General features: G+C 42.0%; 1 protein-coding gene across 15 annotated transcripts in view; it reads right to left on the bottom strand.

Annotated features, from left to right (window-relative positions):
- Positions 1-12,500, bottom strand: part of LOC113809324 (band 7 protein AGAP004871) — a 1,059,488-nt gene that overhangs the window by 250,363 nt on the left and 796,625 nt on the right. For 2 of the 15 annotated variants that reach the window (XM_070137923.1, XM_070137922.1), the window contains exon 1: positions 7,918-8,102. The exons of 9 other annotated variants lie outside the window; for them this stretch is intronic. The gene's annotated coding sequence lies outside the window, so the exon portion shown is untranslated. Of the gene's footprint in view, positions 1-5,527; positions 8,103-12,500 lie in introns of those variants that run through there. 4 more of the 15 variants (XM_070137921.1, XM_070137919.1, XM_070137920.1 and 1 more) reach the window with 4 other exon arrangements.

Here is a 12,500-nt window from a genome sequence, read left to right as displayed (position 1 = left end):
TTATACATACATACATACATACATATATCTGTGTGTATGTGTCTACACATATATATGTATATGTGTGTATATATATATATATATATATATATATATATATATATATATATATATATATATATATATATACATATATATATATATATATATATGTACATATATATATATATATATATATATATATATATATATATATATATATATATATATATATATATATATATATATATAAACACACACGAACACATACACATCTACACACAAACATATATATACATATATATAGCATATAAATATTCAGAAGGGTGGAGTGATTGCTTAACAAAGATATGACAATGTTATCTAAATCTATCATATCTTCTCGCTAACTTCTTCCTTTTGACCTTTCTGCTTATCTCTCACTAAGGTCATTTCGGGTCGCCTCGTTCCGCTGACCGCAGAATCACGCCTACATCGGGCGGCTTTCGGAATTGAACAAAAAACAAAAACAAAAACAAAGAAAGGAAGATTCACAGGAGTCACTCAAGCTAGCACGGAGACTTAAGAATGGCGACCGCGAGTTTCCGTTAATAGGAGTCGAGCATCGCCTGCTGTCTTCTCCTCTCTCTCTCTCTCTCCTTCCTCTTCTCTCCCCCCTCCCTTCTCTCTTTCGCGCCCAGCTCTCGTCCTCACCATCCCTTGCCAAAAGATAATAGGTCCCCCGCCCGCATGACAGTGGGCGTGGGAGATTTATATCAACATTTTATTACATTCCCCGTTAGATATATTGTGACTGGAGCTGCGGCCGCCCTACACGGCTTGGGGAAACACGTGGGAATTGTTGTCAACTTTTATGCTTCGTTTTATGTCATTAACTTTTTTTTTCTTCTTTATACAATGGCACGCGATTTCTTTCACTTCACGCCCCTTACACCTTCGGGTGGGCAGTTACACTGTACCACGGTCGCCACTTTAGGCATCTATACGCATGCATGTATGTAAGTCTGAATGTTTATGTGCACATAGAAACATACATACACAGACAGACATATAGGCAAACACACACACACATCTATATATACATTTAGAGAACCATGGCATTTGAGTCTTTGTAACTCTTTCATGTGTTGGTATGTCATATTCTGCATGGAAATGTAAAATGTACAAATGGAATTTGTATGAACATTTTTGAGGGATTTTTCCATGTTTCCAACTAGAAACTATTTCAATTACAAAAACAAAGCTGATAGTAATATATTCGTCACATTCAACAAAAGCCTTTTTCATCCTCGCGATATAAAGTAACAGATTCATCAAAAGCCGATTTACGACATCAAGGCAGAAAGAAATTGAGATTAACCAAATGTGCCAACGAAGTATATTACAAAATTTCGTTGCGTTAGCTGCATACATCTACATACATGCATGCACACAGACACGTATACATATAAGTGTATATGTATGTATATATATACATCCATACATATATACATGTGTCGAGGAAGTATAGAGAAAGAGAGTAGAGAGAGCGAGTAGAGAGAGTAGAGAGAGATCAGAGAGATAGATCAGAGAGAGAGAGTAGAGAGAGAGAGAGTAGAGAGAGTAGAGAGAGAGAGTAGAGAGAGAGTAGAGAAAGAGTAGAGAGAGAGAGAGAGAATAGAGAGTAGAGAGAGAGAATAGAGAGTAGAGAGTAGAGAGTAGAGAGTAGAGAGTAGAGAGATAGATAGATAGATAGAGAGAGAGAGAGAGAGAGAGAGAGAGAGAGAGAGAGAGAGAGAGAGGGAGAGAAAGAGAGAGAAAAAGAGAGAGAGAGAGAGGGAGTGTGAGAAAGTATATATAGAGAGAGTAGTGAGAAAGAGTAGACGGAAAGAGTAGAGAGAGAGAAAATGGCAGAAAGAAAGATAGATAGATAGATAGAGAGCAATTAAAAAAAATAAAGGGAGCTGAACAAAAATAGAGGAAATATGATTAATCCCATCCGTTTCACAAAGTCTTTTATCAAAGTAAAAAAGACGATTCAAATTTTTCCCATCTTGATATTCCTTCAATATTCGCATTAGGTAAAGTTGATGCTGCCATAAATTTGCAGAAATTGGAGGTCCATGAAATGTGGTAAAAAGATGCCTCTGATATATATATATATATATATATATATATATATATATATATATATATATGTATGTATATATATATATCATATATATATGTATATATGTATATATATATATATATATATATATATATATATATATATGTATATATATATATATGTATATATATATATGTATATATATATATATATATATATATATATATATATATATATGTATATATATATATATATATATATATATATCTATATATATTATGTGTGTTTGTATGTGTGTTTGTATGTGTGTGTGTCTGTGTGTGTGTCTGTGTCCATGTTTGTGTGCGTGTTCGTGTTAACGTATATGTATGTATGTATGTGTATGTATTTGCATGTATATATGCATATGTGTATGGATGGATGAATGTATGAATAACAAAAGAAAAATCAAGCCAAACGCACGCAGGCAGAACGTAATCCATCTCGCGCTAAACGTGGCCGAGGCGATCAGCTCGACGGATGAATAAGCCCAAGAAATATATGATTGACTCTTTAGCTAATATATGATCGGCGGACACAGCGCGCAGACGGACTTGGCAGCCTCCCGGTTTTCATTAATGTAAGGTGTATTCTCCTCCAGCCTGGGAGAGTGTGTGTCAGTCCCCTCCGTCCGCTGTCCCGGTTCTGATTAGGGACTCGTGCAGATAGACATGATTGATAGATAGGATAGATAATAAATTTTCATGATTGATAAATGGTGAGATAAATAGATTGATAGAGTGATAAATATGAGTTTAATTTGATACGCGAAAGGTGGAACGGAAAAGCTATCTGTGTTATGGAGAACCCCAAAAAAGGAAAGCAAATGACGGGCATAGAAGCATGACTGAACAGGCAACTAGATAGATGGCGTGGGTAACTTTTCTGTTTTCTTCGTCTATTAATCTTTTAGCTCCCTCTCTGAACGGTTCTCCGTAGTTCTCTCTCATTCTCTTTCACCTTTTTTTTTGCCTACCTGTCTCTTCTCTCTCTCGCATTCTCACTCTATCCCTTTCTCTTCTGTCTACACAAACAGACACACGCGCATATTATCCCCAGAGCAGGACGTCTAGTTGATGCGGCGGTGGCAGGATGGCAAGATCCCCGTGACATGTGACAAAGCGGACTGCGAGATCGAGCGCATGAGAGAAGCTTTGTCTGAAGGAACTATCAAAAATACTTTATATAATCTTGAAAAGTGTATTGTGAATAAAGAGGGAGCCATCGTACGCGCATGTACATATATATATATATATATATATATATATATATATATATATATATATATATATATATATATATATATATATATATATATATATACATATGCACACACATCTCTATATATGTATGTAAATGAATATATATATATATATATATATATATATATATATATACATAATTTTTTTGTAATTCTACCTTCTATTTAACCTTTCTTCTACCAGATCTTTCCATATTTCTCCCTGAACACAGCCGCTAGCACTCGCCAATTTATCAACCTGTGACACCAAGGCAGGTGAGGCACCGCGATATGAAATGGGCTCGTGGTCGCTCTTGTGCCGTGGGAGCGTCGCCATTACAGAAAAGTTGTGACGTCTCAAACTACGGCCTTGCTCATTATGTAGCAATAAGTAGCGTGTGTGTGTGTGTGTGTGTGTGTGTGTGTGTGTGTGTGTGTGTGTGTGTGTGTGTGTGTGTGTGTGTGTGTGTGTGTGTGTGTGTGTGTGTGTGTGTGTGTGTGTGTGTGTGTGTGTGTGTGTGTGTGTGTGTGTGTGTGTGTTCGTGTTTTATTTATGCCTTGTTTATTAATGTATGTCTAAGTTTGATAGAACGAAAATAAAGTTCGTGTAATGATACAAGTACAACCCGAAGTAGTCTGCAGTAGAGAGCGAGTATTTAAAATGTATGAAGAGTTTGAGTATCTTGAGTAACGGTTCTACGACTCACAAGAGTGCGAGAGAGACTACGAATGAGCTAAAAAAAAAAAAAAGGAGTGCGAACATTGAAGGAGTGTGAGACAGCGCGGAGTCTGAGGTTGAGCGGAGAAAAGGAGCGAGGTCTTAGTACGAAGGAATTTTAAAGTTGCGCATGAGAGCTGTCAGCGTGTCTGGGGAGGTGTTGGGAGATATGCCGAGCGGTGTACAGAAAGTGTAAAGTGATATGCAAAAGGTGGAACGGAAACGCAATCCATTTCCTGGAAACCATAAAAATGACACAAAAAAGTGCAAGTGTTTTTTAATTATATATAACATCGAATGTGAAATAAGTGCAGGTTCAACCATACGAGCGACAAGTGCAAAGTGCTGGGTTACGATAACTACACTTTCACTTTAACTATAACTATACATCTAATGCGAAGTGCAGGTTTAAATCTACCTGTGTCAAATTCCTCTTGGTTTTAGCAATACGACAATTACGAAACATCAAATAAACAAGGTAACATTTCCGACAACACTCAAATTTTGAGCTTCGTAAAGAGGCAATTATCAATCATAGACATGAATGTGTTTTGAGGATGAAACAGATGAGTGTCAATTGTGTGTTTTGTATGTTTTTACTTTTCTGTTGTGTGGGGAATCGGCTCCTTTAAAGGATTGGATTTTTTATGCATAAATACATTAGAAAATAGAGGGGATTTGGGGGAGTGATATTTAATAAATCCTAAATTACTTTATATTCATAGAGAAAAATCTGAACAGCTAATCTTATTCATCATTGGAGAAATATAAGCTTGATTTTAAGTGCAACTCATATGACCTAGATTATGAGAAGCGAAATATGTGTAAAATACGACGACTTGACTGCGAGAGACAAAGTTGAAAAAGAAAATGCAAATAATACGTAACTGACCATTTTTACATAGATTATTTCGCTTCACATACAGCCAATGAGGCACATATAAAATGTTAATGCATATTGCAAATGAAAACAGAATCACTTTGTTTTTCCATGCATACGTGATTAGTATTACATCTGGTAATATAAATATGTGGATATTGTTTCATAAATACAGTGGAAAAACATAGGATTCGCACATGTATGAAGATATATTATTAATTTTGTCTACACCGAAATCTGTTTGATATGTGCTAAAAAAATTATTTCATATATTCATGATCTAGATAAGCAATGCCAGCAAGGGATAGGTTAAGCATTTCTGTTCTTTAAGTTATTTCTAAGGAACAAGAAAATATGATGAAAAAGTAACTCATCTGTCTAAAAAATGTGTTTAATATGTTTAAAAGCCTTTTTGAATATGTTAAGAAATTCTATTTCATGTATTTTTTCTATATATGATTTCATTTTCTATCGTCTAATAAGTTTGCTTGTGTGGCAATTTGATTTATAGTGAGAAAAAATACCAAAAAGCACAGCCCTTGGTCTGTTGGTTTGAAATACACCCAAGAAATCCATATTTACCCTTAGGATAATCCTGAAACGAAAATTCAACTTCTGTCACCTGGACCCTCGGGTCTCAGTGTGTGTGTGAGCGGCTGGCACTGACCATAGGCTGTTGGGCCTTCACGTATTACACACAGACACACACACAGACTCTAACACTTCTGTTTTTCTTTCTGAGCTTTGGATGCCTGTGTGTGTGTGTTTGTACGTGACGGAGAGCGCGATCGCCCCTAACGAACGATTAAAGCTCCAAGGCCTTGGTTTCAAGACGAGAATGAAAAGGGGATTTTTTCTGGGACCTGGCCACTTGGCGCCCCTTTTCCTTTATTCCTCTTTTCTTTTTAACCCTTAAGACCTGGCAACAAGTTGTGTGCTGCGGTCGAGGGCTGGGGCTTTAATTGTAGATTCTTGGACAAAACTTGGGGAAGGCAGAGGCAGGCACGGGAATCGTAAGTCACGTCGGTCGAGGCTTGTGGTCGCGCACAACGCAAAGGTCACTGAAGGAAGATAACGGTGATTGGTCGAGTAACCTTTCTTTCCCTTTCCCCTCTCGGTGGCAGTGGACGCAACTCTTCTTACTCTTTTTCTAGACGAAACTGGGTGTTACTAACATCCTTTTTCAAGATTGGGAGACGACGACAGCGCACTTGTACGACCCACGGGGGAAATATTCCTTTCTTCTGCGATGTAGGGCTGTGACAGATCACCTCGATCGACACATCGACAGCATCAGCAGCAGCTTCTCCGCCTTACACGTCACTCCGAACTGATAATCTTACACTCCTGGAGACATGAGGCGTCAAAATGAATTAGGGAATAATTATCATTCCGCTGATGCGCTAACTCGCATCCGCTGGCAGTGAAGGGTTAATTGGATAATGCAGATGCGAATTTCAAGCAAAGACTCGCGAGGAGAGGCAGAAGCTTGTCTTAGGGGTCACGGCGGCGCTGATCTCTGCTCGAGAAAAGTTCATCTCGTGCTAGAGGATTTGTGCCCAGTGGAACCTTTCCTCATTATTGCTGGAAAGAGATATGCTGAGGCAGTCTGTAGAGCTACGCTGATGTATAATAGATAAATATATTACCTCTCAGGTTGACACTATATTTTCGGCGGGCCTCTGGTCATGAAATCTATTGAAGCATGTATAAAGCTACAAATGTGTGTTTTTTATGATATGATCTCACATAGATCTTAAAAAAGGCTCTTCTTGATTGTCTGATCTGCTGCTCACCGCTCCTTTCCCTCAGAATAAAAGGGAAAGAAACCGATGAATAAGAGAGAGACAGAGAAAGGGGAGACGCACGCAGCAGCTGGCGATCGGGATACAGATGATGATGATGCCTCCAGATCTTGATGTATGCACGTGTCTACCGGCAGACGGAGGGGTATCAAGTACGACCCCGCTCCATGCGCTTTCGAAATGGGGGCTCTATGCTCTCTATTTCGCAGGGAAGGCAAGCGGGGTTCGCTGGGGCTCAGGCAGACGAACCCCACAGGCTGTGCGAGAGAGAGAGAGAGAAAGTTTGACACTTGCTGCCGCCCGTCGCTTGAGGCTGAGGTGATCGTGCGCGGCTTTCAGTGGGTGAATTTTCCTTGGTGCGTAAAAAAGAAGCTCATCATAACCCTGAGAACGAGTGATTACTTCCACCTATTGTGTTAAGATTTTTTGTTGGTGTATCACTAATTTTTTTTGTTGGTATCACAGTAGGATCACAGGTAAAGTCTGCACGCTCTTTTGATCGCCGTTAAAGCATCCGTTTTGTTTTGTTTTGCTGTATTCCAACGTTTATTTTAGGGCACTATTCACAGGCACAGGTGTTAAAGTCGACACAAAAGAAGGCAAATCCACTTCCTTGACAGAATTTATCTCTCCAAAAACAGTGGTTACACACGTCAGAAAATGATCCCTCCAAAAAATATGTAGCTGTGGTGCTGCCTCCTCACTTGATTTATCTCTGCGATGATCGTACTGCAAACAACGGCTGAGTTGCTGTTGCTATAAATAAATCGTAGCCTCAGGTAAATCCTTTTCTTGCCGAGAAATCAACGGATGGATGGTATTCAATAATTTTGCGATTTCCAAGTACACGTAAGAGTTTCTCTCGTTATTGCGTCACTGCCTTTTTACAGCCATCACATTACTCGTCCAGCTGAGTTCCAAAAAGGGGAAAGTTAATGAATCAGTTTGTATGTTGGCGTCACAGCAAGCGTTACACACACTCCAGACCAATCACCTTAACTGCACTAACTTCGAACTTGAACTACCTGCACTCACTCACTCATAATAAACTGTCGTTCGCGCCCGTTAACTCCCTAATGAGTCGCTCTTTCGTGGGAGTTCTCGTCCTGTTTTCCTTCTCTTCCTTTCTCTCCCTCTTTCTCCTTCTCTAAACCAACTCAGACTCACTCGCGCGGCGGTTCAACCCGTAAGCTCGTATCCGGCAGCGGCAGAGCCTTCCTCGCGTCCGCCTATGTATCCGTGGCAGGTGAGGGGAGCGCGCCACAACAGGCTGCCACAATGAACACGACGGAGACGGAGGGGGGAGTGCCAATGGCTGAACCCGTGCGTGAGGGTTGGCACCGCGCACTCGACTGTGGCTCCCGCGTGGTACAGCGATCCCGGGCCCTCGGACACAGCAGCAGGCAGGCAGGAGAAGCTGGTGGGACTGCTTCCCCTCGCCACACTTCCCCTCACGCGCCGCTTCTCCCCTCTCTCCCTCTCTCTCTTTCTCCCCCTCTCTCTCCTCCCCTATTTTCTCCTAGGCCCTCTTTCTTTTCCTTCTTCCCTCGTTTCCCCGCTTCCTGTCCATCTCTCTCTGTTTCCTCGTGTTTGCTCTGCCCTTACGCCCCTCCCCCCTAACTCCCCCCCCCCTCCCTCCCCCAGCGTAACGTACATGTTTATGTGCGTTAGTTAAGATGTTTTACATTCGTCTTCAATCTCTTTCGCTAAGAGTTCCATAACACCAAATCATCTCCGCCCTTCGCAACCTCTTCCAGACTTATTGAGACATCAACTAGGCCAGTTTACGAGGCGATGACGTCACTGCACCCTCTTGCCATTCTTCCGAGAGGTTGAGCGACATTACCCTCCGCTACAGGACTGAATTTAGGAGAGAAACGCACCCTCATTACGACACAAACATACCTCGAAGAATTTCCTTTCTCTCTCTTCCTGACTCTCTCTCTCTCTTCCTGTCTTTCTCTCTCTCTCTCTTCCTGTCTCTCTCTCTCACTTCCTGTCTCTCTCTCTCTCTCTCTTCCTGTCTCTCTCTCTGTCTCTCCCTCTCTTCCCTCCCTCCCCCTCTCTCTCTCTCTCTCTCTCGTAATCTCCGACAACACAATTTAGCCTCGCCCGTTTCCCCCCCTCGACACCCCCTCCCCCCTTTGCCTCCCCCACACAATACAATTTGATCCTCCGACCCTCCTGGCATCTCCCTCTCCCTCTACGTACTTAGTTACTCATGCATGAAACCCTGACCTTAAGACGTATCCTCTTACAATACAACTGGCACTCACACAGCACATTTACTCAGGGACTCACGGATTTACTCACAACTCTCCCTGCTTGGAACCCTGTTACTCCCTTCCAGTTACGCTACTCCGACACTCCCACAGAATGGCCTCAGAGCCTGTCACAACGGTCTACTACGCCATACCATACTAAATCATAATACCCTTAAAGTACCAGATACATTCCCTCGCTACCGCGTAAATAATGGTCCCTCATTGCCATTTACGACACTCAAACGAACAATGAGCCGCAATCTCACTCACTGTACTGTCCCCAAGGAGAAATGCTTAAACCACACTCACAACTAATTCTTACAGCTCGACAGCTCTCTGACATGGGCTGCATAATGTAAAACTGACCCTCGACGATAAAATTATCCCCTCGACAAACGCTGTTCCGTGTAAATTTCTCATTAGATGTAAACTCCTTCGTGTCTACACTTGAACATTATATTTGGGACTCTCGCCCTTGCTCGCTCTCGCTCTCTCTTTGCTTCTCTGTCTCTCTCTCTCTCTCTCTCTCGCTTTCTCGTTCTTTTCTTGTTTGCTCTGTGACACTGCGTTTGTTTTTCCTCTTCTCCCTCCCTCCCCTCCTCTCCCCCCTCCTACCCTGCCTCGCTCCTCCCCCCACTATCTCTATATCTCGCTAAATCATTTTCCGGGGCCTATCTCCGGCTATTGCTACCTTTGTGTACTTTTCCTTTGGGGAGAGTAAACTAGATTTTCTCGTCTGCCTTCCCGCTCTGCCCTTAAGGCGGCTTATACTTGGGTATATCAAGTAAAATCGAGGCGAGAGGGGGGCGAGGTATCCCTCCTTGAAGGTAATCAATAAACCTTTTCATAAGCATAGTGTAACAGCATTATCTGTTTACCAATTTCATTATTATAAGGGCAGTATAGCCAGACATTCGTAAGTGATGATGGTGATGGTGGTGGTGGTGGTGGCGGCGGCGGTGGTGGTGGCGGCGGCGGTCGTGGTGGTGGTGGTGGTGGTGTGGTGGTGGTGGTGATGGTGTGGTGGTGGTGGTGATGGTGGTGTGGTGATGGTGGTGTGGTGGTGATGGTGATGTGATGGTGATGATGATGATGAAGACAAACAATGATGACGAGGCTGATAATGATAATAATAATCACAACAATAACAAAGAACTCTTTGACGACGACGATAATAATAAATTCCTTCAGGTCTCCTTCCTTTGCATATTTGCCTCCACCTTCCCTTGGCACAAACAACAGGAACATTTAAAGTCTTCACAATACAGCATAATGACTCACGTCTCTTGCCTCCTACACCAATCCCGACCTTCCAACCTCTCGCTGTATGAGGCAAAAATCTTCCTTTACAAACAACTTTTTAAACTATTTTCTCCCTTTGTAACCGGGGAACTTTTCGTTGCATATGTAAGCGGCCAAATGTGCCTCAGGATTACAGCTGTAAATAAAACCTCTATCAACAACCGCTCCTTTCTTCGGGATTCTTTGCAATAACTTCTTTATTGGGGATTTATATATATATATATATATATATATATATATATATATATATATATATATATATGTATACATATATATGTATGTATGTATGTATGTATGTATGTACACACACTCATACACACACACACACACACACACACACACACACACACACACACACACACACACACACACACACACACACACACACATATATATATATATATATATATATATATATATATATATATATATATATATATATACACATATATATATATTTTTTTCTTTCGTTTCTCTCTTTCTCTCTCTCTCACACTCCTCCCACACCTCCTTGTCTTCGAATATAAACTATACAGTCCCTTAAGAATCAACCTCTACCCTCGCTCTCTATTCCCAGCCTCTCCCTTCTCCCCTCTCCCACACACTGTTTCTTTGCTCCTTCTCTTTTTCTTGTATGCCCCCCGCCCCTACCCCGCCCTCTCTTTTTCATCCCCCCTCCCCCCCCCCTTCCGTCGCTCCTCCTCTTTTCCAGTCTTTTTCTCCCAACTCTACCTCCCCGCCTAGCCCCCCCCTCCCCCCCCCCGCTTCCCTCATGCCTTCCCAACACCACCTGGTTTCTCTTCCCCCTCCTCCCCCCCCTCTCCTTCGATACACCAGCTGCCCCACCTGTGTTTCGTTAACCTCTCCCTCTTATGCAAGCTGTATATCACAAGTCTCTACCACCTGCATTCTCAGTGCTTGTTTAGAAATTCGTTAAACTTTGCCCTTTACACACACATATATATTTATCTTTTTTTTCTTTTTCCTTTTTTTCTCCAGGTCCTGCTAACTTAATTGGATTTCTTGCCGGTGTCCGACCCCAACCCTTTTCGTATCACTGTAAAGTGGACAAAAAAAGAAAGTTCCTTATTGTTTTATTCAAATTCTACCTCTTTTACCCTACTTTATTTATCCCCCGCTCTTTATCCTCCTCTCCTCTTGTTCTTCCCGTACCAGTCTTTTATTTCCTTTTTGGCAATTTGGAGCCGATCTAAAACTCCATTATACTCACAAACACAAATTAAAAAGAAGCAGAGAGAGGGAAAATGTATTTCCTCTATCTAATTTACTCAGCGACAATAGCTCTCGAGTTTGGATTTACAAGGTATTTTTTTACACGATATAAATGGATGAAGTTGGATACCTTTTTTTTTACGAGTAACTATCTAAAATCAATGACATCTACCCAATCCCCCCTGTCCCTCCCCCTCCCCTCCTCTCCCCTCACCCCCTACATCTCCTTCCTTCCCCTCCCCTCTTCTCCTCTTCCCTCTGCTCCTCCTCTCCCACCCTACATCTCCTTCCTCCCCCTCCCCTCTTCTCCTCTTCCCTCAGTCCCTCCCCTCACCCCCTACACCTCCTTCCTCCCCCTCCCCTCTTCTCCTCTTCCCTCTGTCCCTCCTCTCACCCCTACATCGCAACCCCTTCCCCTCCCTCTCCCCTCTATCCCTCCCCCTTCTACTGACGTATCCATGCCAGCGTTTAAATCTATACGTGTTTATGTCGAAATAGTAATCCAGGTATTGATTTAATTTTCGTGTGACAAAAATTTGCATGGGGCTGTTTTGCTTGCGTGTTCTGGCTAGAGGTTGGGATAGGGGGTCGGGGAGAGAGGTACAGGAGGGGGTGTGAGGGGACGAGGACGGGAGGGAAAGGGAGGGAAGGAGGAAGGAAGGAAGGAAGGAAGGAAGGAAGGAAGGAAGGAAGGAAAGGAGGAACAGCGGGAAGGAGGGAGGGAGAGAGAGAGATACAGATACAGATAAAGATACAGATAGATATAGAGATGGATTCATATTTAAATGCATATATATACATATACAGAGAAAGAGAGAGAGAGAGAGAGAGAGAGAGAGAGAGAGAGAGAGAGAGAGAGAGAGAGAGAGAGAGAGAGAGAGAGAGAGAGAGAGAGAGAGAGAGAGAGAGAGAGAGGTGAAAAACAGTTATGAATCTTTTAAGAAAAATCCA

Source organism: Penaeus vannamei, chromosome 23 (genome assembly GCF_042767895.1).
Source record: "Penaeus vannamei isolate JL-2024 chromosome 23, ASM4276789v1, whole genome shotgun sequence".
Taxonomy (NCBI): domain Eukaryota; kingdom Metazoa; phylum Arthropoda; class Malacostraca; order Decapoda; family Penaeidae; genus Penaeus; species Penaeus vannamei.
This window is presented reverse-complemented; position numbering and strand designations above follow the sequence as displayed.